Source organism: Carlito syrichta, unplaced genomic scaffold (genome assembly GCF_000164805.1).
Source record: "Carlito syrichta isolate Samal-C Ts95f unplaced genomic scaffold, Tarsius_syrichta-2.0.1 Scaffold305031, whole genome shotgun sequence".
Classification (NCBI taxonomy): Eukaryota; Metazoa; Chordata; class Mammalia; order Primates; family Tarsiidae; genus Carlito; species Carlito syrichta.
Window position 1 is genome coordinate 22,106 of NW_007249127.1, and position 11,114 is coordinate 33,219.

An 11,114-nucleotide genomic window follows, 5' to 3' on the forward strand; every position below is an offset into this window, starting at 1 on the left:
CCGCATGCCTGTAATTCTGGCTACTTGGAAGGCTGAGGTGGAAGGATCACTGGAGCCCAGCAGGTCGAGGCTGCAGTGGCCGGCAGCGGCCACTGCACTCCAGTCTGGGCGACAGAGTGAGACTCCAAGTCAAAAAAAAAAAAGACTTCCTGTTTATGTATGGGTATTTTTTGAGGGAGAATACATCAATAAGGGGTTGTCAGTTTGTGTGTTTGTATGATTGTATGTTTTAGTTTTTTTTTTTACTCTTTTCTGTCTTTTTTACTCTTTTGTGTCTCTTTTCATTTGTTAGTTGGCACGTCTGCTTTCCCTCTTACTCTTCTCTCTCTCCACCTTCTTCTTACCCCCTCCTTCCTTTTTCCATTCCTTTCCTTTTTCTTATCTCATTTTGCTTTCAGGGAGCAAACCTATAACCCCACTGCATGGACAGATTGTAAAGCAATGGGAAGTAGGTTCCAGGGGGCCCACACACCTGTCAGTGGATACTGGAATCTGCAGATAGATTCTGAATCACAACTCCCCCCTCAACTAAATTCCAAAACTGCAAAAAGTACAGCCCCCAACCCACTGTCCAACCTCAGAATTGAACAAAGCCAGGGAATCCACATAAGGAAAAATAGGAGACTGAGCAAACAGAAGTAAGTGCAACCCCCAATCCCTGAAACAGAATTTAAAAAGAGGTAAAAAATAAGGGGGGGGAATCTACACAAATTAAGAAAAACCAAAAGAAGAATATGAGTGTCATACAGACTCCTGGGAGACCAGACACTAAGACTACAGACTTCAGAACACAAACAATGAAGAACCCTCAGAATGACTGATCTCAAACCACAAACCCAGATGTCAAGACATTAATAGAGAGAATAATTAGAATCGAAGAGAGACAAGAGGAAAGAATGAAGGAGTTGATAACTGAGATAACAGCAGTAAAGAATACAGTGAATGAGATAAGTAACAAACTGATAAGCATGGAAAACAGAATTAGCCAAGCAGAAGAAAGAATCTCAGGGTCTGAGGACCAAAACATGGAACTAACCCAAACTATCGAAAACATAGAAAAGAACTTAAAAAAGAGAACAAAACCTTCAAGAGATGAGTGATTATTTCAAGAGGCCAAAGCTAAAAGTAATTGGACTTCCTGAGGCAGAAAAAGAGACAGAGATCACCCTGGAACAAACATTCCATGAAATTATCCATGAAAATTTCCCTCATCCCATCAGTGACGTGGCCTTTCAAACACAAGAGATTCAGAGAATCCCTGTGAGACAACAAATGAGAAAACCAACTCCTAGATACATAGTAATTCACCTACACAAAGTAGGTATAAAAGAAAAAATCCTAAAGGTAGCAAGAGAAAAAGGTCAACCACCTTCCAGGGAAGACCAATTAGAATAGCAGCAGACTTATCTACATAAGCACTTGAGGCTAGGAGAGCTTGAGCCCAATATTCAAAGTTCTCAAAGATGAACAATTTCAACCAAGAATTGCCTACCCAGCTAAGCTAAGCTTCATCAGTGATGGAGAATTAACATCTTTCCCAGACTTTCAATCCCTGAGAACTTATGCTGCCTCCAGACCAGCTCTACAAGAAACACTTAAGAAAATATTAAACACAAAAGAAAGAAAGAAAAAAAAAAAGAATGACAATGCTCTTCACAAGAATGCAGGAAAAAGATTGGAAACATGAATCTACCCAAAAATTAAAAGAAAGAAAATTAAAAATTAAAAGAAAGACAACAAACAAACAGCAGCAACAACAACAAACTCTGTAATAACCTCATGATAGGGATAAACTCTCACATTTCAATAATTAGCCTGAATGTGAATGGACTAAATGCACCACTGAAAAGACATAGAATGGCAAAATGGATAAAGTATCATGAGGCAACAATATATTGTCTCTGAGAGATTCATCTCACCAGAAAGGACACTCACAGACTCAAAGTAAGAGGATGGGAAACAAAATTTCAGGTGAACAGAACACAAAAGAAAGCAGGAGTCATGATCTTAATATCAGCCAAATATGCTTTAAGCTATAAAAAATTAAAAAAGACACAGAAGGTCACTACATAATAAAAAAAGGTTCAATCCATCAACAAGAAATATTCATCCTAAACATATATGCACCCAACATAGGAGCACCAACTTTCATAAAGCAGCTTCTAGGAAAACTTAAGGTATTGACTCCAATACTATCATAGCTGGGGACTTAAATACCCCACTCACAATCCTAGACAGATCATCAGGACAAAAAATTAACATGGCGATTCGGAATCTCAACATGATGCTTGACCAAATGGACTCATTGATACCTACAGAATGCTCCACCCAATGACCACAGAATATACATTCCACTCATCACTACAAGAATGTACTCTAAGATCGACTACATCCTCGGCCATAAATCAAGCATAAACAAATTGCCTAAGACTGAAATTCTGCCACGCACCTTCTCAGACGACAGTGGAATAAAAATAAATATCGACACCAAGAAAGTTCCTCCCAAACCCACAAAGACATGGACACAAAACAGCATGATGCTAAGCAACTCCCGAGTCAACATGGAAATCAAAATAGAGATTATAAGATACCTGGAAACAAATGAAAATGAAGAGACATCTTACCAAAAATCTCTGGGATGCCATAAAATCAGTACTAAGAGGGGAATTCATATCGCTACAAATATACATGAAGAAAATGGACAGAACACAAGTCAATAGCCTAGCAAATCACCTAAGGAAACTGGAAAAGCAAGGCCACCAAAGCCCTAACTTTTGCAGAAGAATCCTGATCACCAAAATAAAAACCCAAATCCAGGACATAGAAGACAAAAAGATAATACAAAAAGTAAATGAAACAAAAAGCTGGTTCTTTGAAAGGATAAACAAGATCGATGGTCCCCTAGCTAGACTGACCAGGAAGAAGAGAGAAAAAGTCCAAATAAACACAATCATAAACACAAAAGATGAAGTCACAACTGACCCTGAAGAAATACCAAACTTAATCAGAGACTATTATGCACACTTGTATGGAAACAAACTTGAAAACCTAAAGGAAATGGAGGACTTTCTGCCATCACACAACTTCCCCAGATTGAAACAAGAAGAAATCGAGACCCTAAATAGACTAATAACAATCCAGGAAATTGACTATGTCATAAGAAAACTACCTACAAAAAACAAAAGCCCTAGACCAGGTGGATTTCCAGCAGAATTCTACAAAACATGCAAGGAGGAACTGATATCAATTGCAGGCAATTGAGAAAGATGGAACTCTCCCCAAATCATTTTATGAAGCTAACATCACATTGATACCCAAGTCAGGTAAAGACCCAGCAAAGAAAGAGAGCTGCAGGCCAATATCCTTGATGAAACAAGGATGCTAAAAATCTCAACAAGGTCTTAGCAAACCGGATTCAACAAGACATCTAAAAAATCATCCACCATGACCAAGTAGGCTTCATCCCTGGGATGCAGGGCTGGTTCAACATTTGTAAGACCATAAATGTAATTAAATACATCAACAGATGTAAAAACAAAAACCACATGATCATATCATTAGATGCAGAAAAAGCTTTTGATAAAATCCAGCACCCCTTCTTGATAAAAACCCTCAAAAATCTAGTAATAGATGGAATATACTACAAAATAGTAAGAGCCATCTATGAGAAACCCACAGCCAACATACTGCTAAACAGACATAAATTGGAACATTTTCCCCTAAAAACTGGAACAAAACAAGGTTGCCCACTCTCACCCCTCCTGTTTAACATAGTTTTGGAAGTCCTAGCTAGCGCAATCAGACAAGAGAAGGAGATCAGGGTATCCAAATAGCAAAAGAGGAAGTCAAGTTCTCCCTCTTTGCAGATGACATAATTCTATACCTTGAAGACCCAAGAGAATCTGTCAAAAACCTTCTTGCATTGATAAAGGACTTTGGCAAAGTCTCAGGGTATAAAATAAATGTGCAAAAGACAGACACATTTCTATATACCAACAGCAAACAAACAGAAACCCAAATAAAAAGCACAATCCCATTCACAATAACCACAAAAATAATGAAATACCTAGGCATCTTCCTAACCAGAGATGTGAAAGAGCTTTACAATGAAAACTATAAACACTGCTCAAAGAAATCAAAGATGACACAAAACAAATGGAAAAATATTCCATGCTCATGAATTGGAAGAATCAACATTGTTAAGATGTCCATCCTACCTAAGGCAATCTACACATTTAACACAATACCCATTAAAATACCAGCAGCATTCTTCTCAGACCTGGAAACAACAATACAGGAATTCATATGGAAACATAAATAACCAGAATAGTCAAAACAACCCTCAGCAAAAATTACAAGTGGGAGGTATCACACTCCCAGGCTTTAAACTTTATTATAAAGCTACAATAATCAAAACAGCCTGGTACTGGTACAAGAACAGGCACATAGACCAATGGAACAGGATAGAGATTCCAGAAGCAAAACCTCAATTTCTCAACCAACTCATCTTCGACAAAGCCTCCACCACCAACCACTGGGGAGAGGAGAACCTATTCAGTAAATAGTGCTGGGAAAATTGGCTGACCACATGCAGAAGATTAAAACAAGACTCCTACCTATCCCCATACACAAACATCAACTCTAGATGGATCAAAGACCTAAAGGTAAAACCTCAAACTATAAGAACCTTAAAAAAGGCATGAGACACCCTTATGGAAATTGGAACTGGCAACCAATTCCTGATCAAAACCCCAAGTGCCCAGGCCATAAGAGATAAGATAGACAAGTGGGACCTCATCAAACTGACAAGCTTCTGCAAAGCCAAAGAAACCATCAAGAGAGCAGAGAGACAGCCCAAAAACTGGGAAAAAGATATTTGCCAACTCTATGTCTGACAAAGGTCTAACACCTAGGATCTACAAGGAACTCAACTGGGCAGAAAAGAAAAAAAACAAATGGCCCCATTAGAAAGTGGGCAAAAAATATGAATAGATACTTCTTAAAAGAAGAGCCATGAGCAGTTAACAGATACATGAAAAAAATGCTCAGCCTCACTAGTGGTCAAAGAAATGCAAATTAAAACTACACTGAGAAACCACCTGACTCCAGTCAGGATGGCCGTCAATAACTCAAAAAACAACAGATACTGGAGAGGACACGGTGTAAAGGGAACACTTCTACCCTGCTGGTGGGAGTGTAAACTAGTATAGCCTCTGTGGAAGACAGTGTGTTGATTCCTAAAAGATCTACAAATTGACCTTCTATACAACTCCACAACCTCCCTACTGAGAATATACCCGGAAGAACTCAAATCACTCTATAAGAAAAGATATCTGCACACGCAAGTTTATCTCAGCATTGTGCACAGTAGGAAGAACATGGAACCAACCGTGCTGCCTCTCAAAAGCGGACTGGATCAAAAATAGTGGTTTATATACCCGATGAAATATTATGCAGCCATAAAGAACACAATCATGAACTTCACAGCAACCTGGATGGACTTAGAGTCTATAATACTGAGTGATCTATCACAGAAACAAAGAACCGAGTATCACATGTTCTCACTCATAAGTGGACCTTGAACAACAATCACAATATTATAAGAAAAGGATTGGCAGTAGTGGGAATCTGCCAGGGGAGGGGGGCACAGCTCATCAACAAGGGTACCTGATAATGAACGTTTGCATACCTAACCCTGAATTGTACTCCACATCTTTAAAATAAAAAAATAAAAAAAAGAGAGTTGAGAAAGAAGGAACCCTAGAACATTGTGTCCAGTATTCGGGAAACACTGGAGCAAAACCAAGGAAGAAGGAAGCTCTAGGGATGGTGGCTCCACCCCAGGCCGAGAAAGATGCAGGAAAAGGAGGGTCCCCAGCAGTAAGTTTTCAGATGGAATAAGTAAAAGACTGGAAGATGTTAAAAGTGTGATTTTAAAAAGAGAAAGAGAGAAGAAAGAAAATATCAAGTAAAGACACCTCCCACCTTAATTCTGGACCAGGCTGAACCCCAGGCAGAGTAGCAATGGGGCGAGACCAGGAGGTGGGGAGCCCTGAGCCAGTCTGAGCCCAAAAATGGCCATCACAGACTGCACACTCCCCGACTCTGGGACCAGCAGCCTGCAGGCGTGTCCTCAGTGTTGCCCACATGGCCCAGGAGGAGCCAGGGCAGCACCCAGCAAGCTTCCTCGAACCCCAGACAGCGCCTCAGTCATGTGAAAATGTGAAATCAATGTCAACAGGGAAGTTGGACACTTGAAGGCCTCTGGAGAGGGCGGATATGTATGGCATCCTCAAAGCCTCGGCCAGGCAGCAGCAATCCTTAATCCTCATGCTGGCTAACCTGGGCAACAGTCTCTCTTACAAGGCACAAGTGACACAACCAGAAGGGGCCAACCTGGTTTCAACCTGACCCTGAGAGGAGATGGGCACTAGGGATGCCGATGATGACCATACACACCTGACCATCAATGGGGCAGAAGTCTGAGGCCAAGCAGATGGCACGGGGGTTCTGCTTCCAGAGTGCATCACCTGCTCCAGATTGTAGGACCAAAGAAAACTGGGTAAGCAAGGGTCCGGGAGGCCAGGTCCGTCCCTAGGTTTGTCAAAATTTCATGCTTATTTCATGGTTAGAAATAGAAAATGTGGCCTCACTCTGTGCAAGGATGCTCCATAGTAGGGATCAAAGCTTCATGTGGAGGAAGAGCTCCTAGTAACGCAGGAATAGCCCCTAGCTGAATCCCAGGGTCTGTGGGCTCTCCTCTACTTTTAAAAGTCTGACTGCTTGGGATTCTCTATTTTGAGTCCGGAGACACTGGCAATCCTCTTGTTAAAGGACTTCTTAGCAGCCCCTCCTGCAGCCTGCCCTGGTAGAGATGAGTTCTTAGGTCTGGCTCAGTAATGATATCACCCAGATCACCAACATTGTCCTCTGGGGAGTCCAGATGAGGTGCAGTCGGGAGCCTGTTTTAGAAGCCTATCTGCTCCAGGGTCATTGGTTCCATAATTATGTCTTTAATATTCTGATCAGCAAAGGGATCATCTGTGTATGTGGGCCTCTTGTATCTGTGTGCACACCTTTCCTCTGTTACCCTCCCCTTTTATCCAGAAGGACACGGGGGTGGGGGGCTTATTCCTTTGGTACTTGGGTTTGGTATAATCCAGTTTGTCCAACATGTCACTGGTGGATGTGGCTTTCCCCAGAAGCCAAGTGGCTCATCTCAGTGAGAAATCCCTACCTCCATATTCTGCATGTAGTGCTTTTTTTAATATCTGACTTTGGCATGCCACCTTTTTAAGACCATTCCGCATCATAAGCTTAAAAGAGCAGGTGAGATTCTAAGCCTAAGAGGCAAATCTGACAGTCATTCTTCAACTTCCTGTAGGTTTGGCACCCTTCAGTCTTCTTGAAACTCATGTGGTGCTCAGGGCACCAGTAAAACACTGAATGGCCTGGCACAGGTTTTGCACTTGTTTCTCATACAGGTTTTTGGTAATTCAGGTATGTGAGTTTTCTCCAAGCCATGTCTCCCACAGAGTGAGGAAGTCTGCACCCTCTCGGTTTTGCTTGTTTTAGGTATTGGAACCAAATGAGGTTGCCATCTCAACAGTGTCTGGAGGCTGAGATATCTTTTAGGTGGAAAAGAGGACCACCACGTTCCTATAAGGCTCAGCTGTTCTATATGCCCTTGTACTTGGGCAACTGTCTTTGATGGTATGTGAGTCCCCTTTCTTGACATAAGTTGAAACTCACTTCCAAGGAATCCCCATTCTTGAGGGAATTACTGAATCTTCTGGTCTCTTCAAGAACTGACCTGGGCAGGATAAAGAAATGTGGATGTACCTTGAAACTACACACCTGTTAAGTGTTTTTCAAAATGTCCTTCTGCCCTGAATGGTTTAAGCATGACCTTGAAAACAACACTGAGAAAGAAAACTGTGAGAGAACAAACAGAAAACAAAAAATAAAATATCAGCGCAGCTGCTGTGTTTCATGCCTGTAATCCCAGCACGTTGGGAGGCTAAGGCAGGAGGACTGTTTGAGTCCAGGAGTTCAAGACCTGCCCGGGCAACATAGTGAGACCTCTTCTTCAAAATAAATAAATAAATAGACTAAAGTTATAACAACAATGATCTTAAATGTAAATGGTCTAAAATAATCAACTAAAGACAAAGATTGACAAAGTAGAGTAATATCACCATGTATATACTCTCTAGAATAAGTTCAGTCCCTATGTAATAATACACAAATTAGCTATATAAAAACCCGGGAAAAATGCAAGTATTAATCAAGAGCAGCACAGGTAGTTACATTAATATCAGATAAAGTATCAGGGAAAATACTATTCAAGACATAGAGAAAAATTAAGTAAGGAGGCTGGACATGGTGGCTCACATCAATAATTCTAACACTTTGGAAGGCTGAGGTGAAGAATTGCTTGAGCCCAGGAATTCAAGACTAGCCTGGATTTAGTAAGACCTCGTCTCTACAAAAAAAAATTTAAAAATTAGCATGTGTGGTGGTACACACCTATAGTCCCAGCTACTGGGAAGGCTGAAGTAAAAGGATGTTGAGAGCTGGACGAACCCAGGATGTTAAGAGCTGCAATGAGCCAGGATCATGCCCCTGCATACCAGCCTGGGCAACAGAGGAAAACCTGTCTTAAAAAAAAGAATAAAAAAAGATAAAAGGCCTAATCCATCAAGAATGGCATAGTGATTCAATATACACCAACCCCCAGAGCAGAATAATGTGGACCAGAGACTCTAACACACTGAGAGGAAAAATAGACAATTAGAAAAATATGCAATTATAGTTGAAGACTTTGACATTTCTCTCCAAAACACAGAACAAAGAACATTATAACAGCAAACATGCAAAAAAGTAGAACAATTAAACACCAACAAAATCTAGCTGACATTTGTAGAACAATTTAATCTACCACATCAGAACAGGCATTCTTTTCAAGTGCTCATAGAACATAAAGCAATATAGACCGTCTCCTGAGCCATCAGACAAACTTGAACACATTTTGAAAATCAGATTATACAGAGTGTGTTCTCTGAGTATAATGAAATCAGATTAAAAACCAATAGCAAAGACAACATGCATATCTCCAACTGTTAAAATTTAAAGGGAAAGTCTCTAGGAAAACCCCCCAAAATTGAAGTGAAAGACAATGAAAAGATAAAATATCAAAATTTGTGAGACATAGAAAAAGCAGTGCACAGAAGAAAGTTACAGGACTAAACGAATATATTAGAGAAACCAAGTCAACAAATAATGTAATCTTCTACATGAAGAACCTTAAAAAAGAACAGTGAACTCAATCTAAAGGAAGTGTAAGGAAAGAAATAACCAAATTAATAAGCAAAAAAAATTTTTTTTGAGTTGGAGTCTCACTCTGTCGCCCAGACTGGAGTGCAGTGGCCGCTCCCGGCCACCGCAGCCTCGATCTGCTGGGCTCCGGCGATCTTTCCACTCAGGCTTCCAAGTAGCTGGAACTACAGGCGCGCACCACCATGCCCGGCTAATTTTTGATTTATTGGAGAGATGAGGTCTTGCCAAGTTGCCCAGGCGGGTCTCGAACCCGCGGGCTCAGGCAATTCACTCACCTCAGCCTCCCAAATGTGGGATTACAGGTGGAGCCACCGAGCCTGGCAGATATAAAATTGAAAATAAAAAAATACTAGAAAGAAATCAATAAAACACCTGATTTCTTTTAAAAAAAATCAATAAACTGAACAAACCTCAAGAAAAAATGACTAAGTACAACAACAACAACAAAAAACACACAAATTACCACACTGGGAGCAAAACAGGGATATCACTACAGACTGCAAACATTACCAAAAATCTGTAATATAATATTTTATTTTATTTTATTTTATTTTATTTTATTTAATTTTTATTTTTTTTGGGGCTTGGTTCACTTTATTTTTTTTTGTATGAAAACCCTATGTCGTCGCCACCGCTGGAGCCTGGGTCCTCTGCATGGAGACTCTGGTGTGGGTCTTGACGAGATGGTCGGTGAATTCCTGATAAGGAGACTTGGTGAACACTGTCTCTTTCCAGAGGTCAGGGGTCAAGTAACTGTAAGTCTTAGAGATGGCATCAAAGGTGGCCTTGGCGAAGTTACCCAGGGTGGCAGTGCAGCCCCTGGCTGAGGTGTAGCAGTCATCAATGCCAGCCATCATGAGCAGTTTCTTAGGCACGGGGCCGAGACGATGCCAGTGCCTCTGGGGGCAGGGATAAGGCGCACCAGGACAGAGCCACAGCAGCCAGTCACCTTGCAAGGGACAGTGTGGGGCTTGCCAATCTTGTTCCCCCAGTAGCCTCTCCGCACAGGGACAATGGACAGCTTGGCCAGGATGATGGCCCCCCGAATGGCGGTGGCTACTTCTTTGGAGCATTTAACACCTAGACCGACGTGGCCATTGTAGTCCCCGATGGCAACAAACGCCTTGAACCTAGTCCGCTGGCCGGCGCGAGTCTGCTTTTGCACAGGCATGATCTTCAGAACTTCGTCCTTCAGAGAGGCACCAAGGAAAAAGTCGATGATCTCAGACTCCTTGATGGGCAAAGAGAAGAGATAGATCTCCTCCAGTGACTTGATCTTCATGTCCTTGACCAAGCGGCCCAACTTGGTGACAGGCATCCACTCCTTGTCCTCGGCCTTGACTCCGCGAGCTCCGCGGCCTCGCCCCCGACCCCGACCCCGGCCGCGACCCCGGCCTCGGAGGCCGGTGCCAAAACCTCCGCGAAAGCCACCGCGGTGTCCCATTCCGTGGCCCCTGGGGCCTCCGGGCCCTCCCGCTGCACCGGCGTCATCCGCCATTTGGTGTCTTTTTGGAGCAAAAAAAAAAGCTAATATTTTATTTTTTAGTTTTTATTTTTTTTGAGTTGGAGTCTCACCCTGTCGCCCAGACTGGAGTGCAGTGGCCGCTCCTGGCCACTGCAGCCTCGACCTGCTGGGCTCTGGCGATCCTTCTGCCTCAGCCTTCCGAGTAGCCGGAATTACAGGCATGTGCTACCACACCTGGTTGATTTTTTTTTTTAATTTATTGTAGAGATGAGGTCTCGCCTGCCCAGGTGGGTCTCGAACCCGCAGGCTC

The 11,114-nt window shown here is 42.1% G+C and overlaps 1 pseudogene across 1 annotated transcript; it reads right to left on the bottom strand.

Annotated features, from left to right (window-relative positions):
- Positions 1-9,919: 9,919 nt before the first annotated feature.
- On the bottom strand, positions 9,920-10,883 carry LOC103263381 (annotated as a pseudogene). Its single transcript, XR_504493.2, has one exon. The product of XR_504493.2 is annotated as a 40S ribosomal protein S2 pseudogene (transcript).
- Between the last annotated feature and the right edge of the window lie 231 nt (positions 10,884-11,114).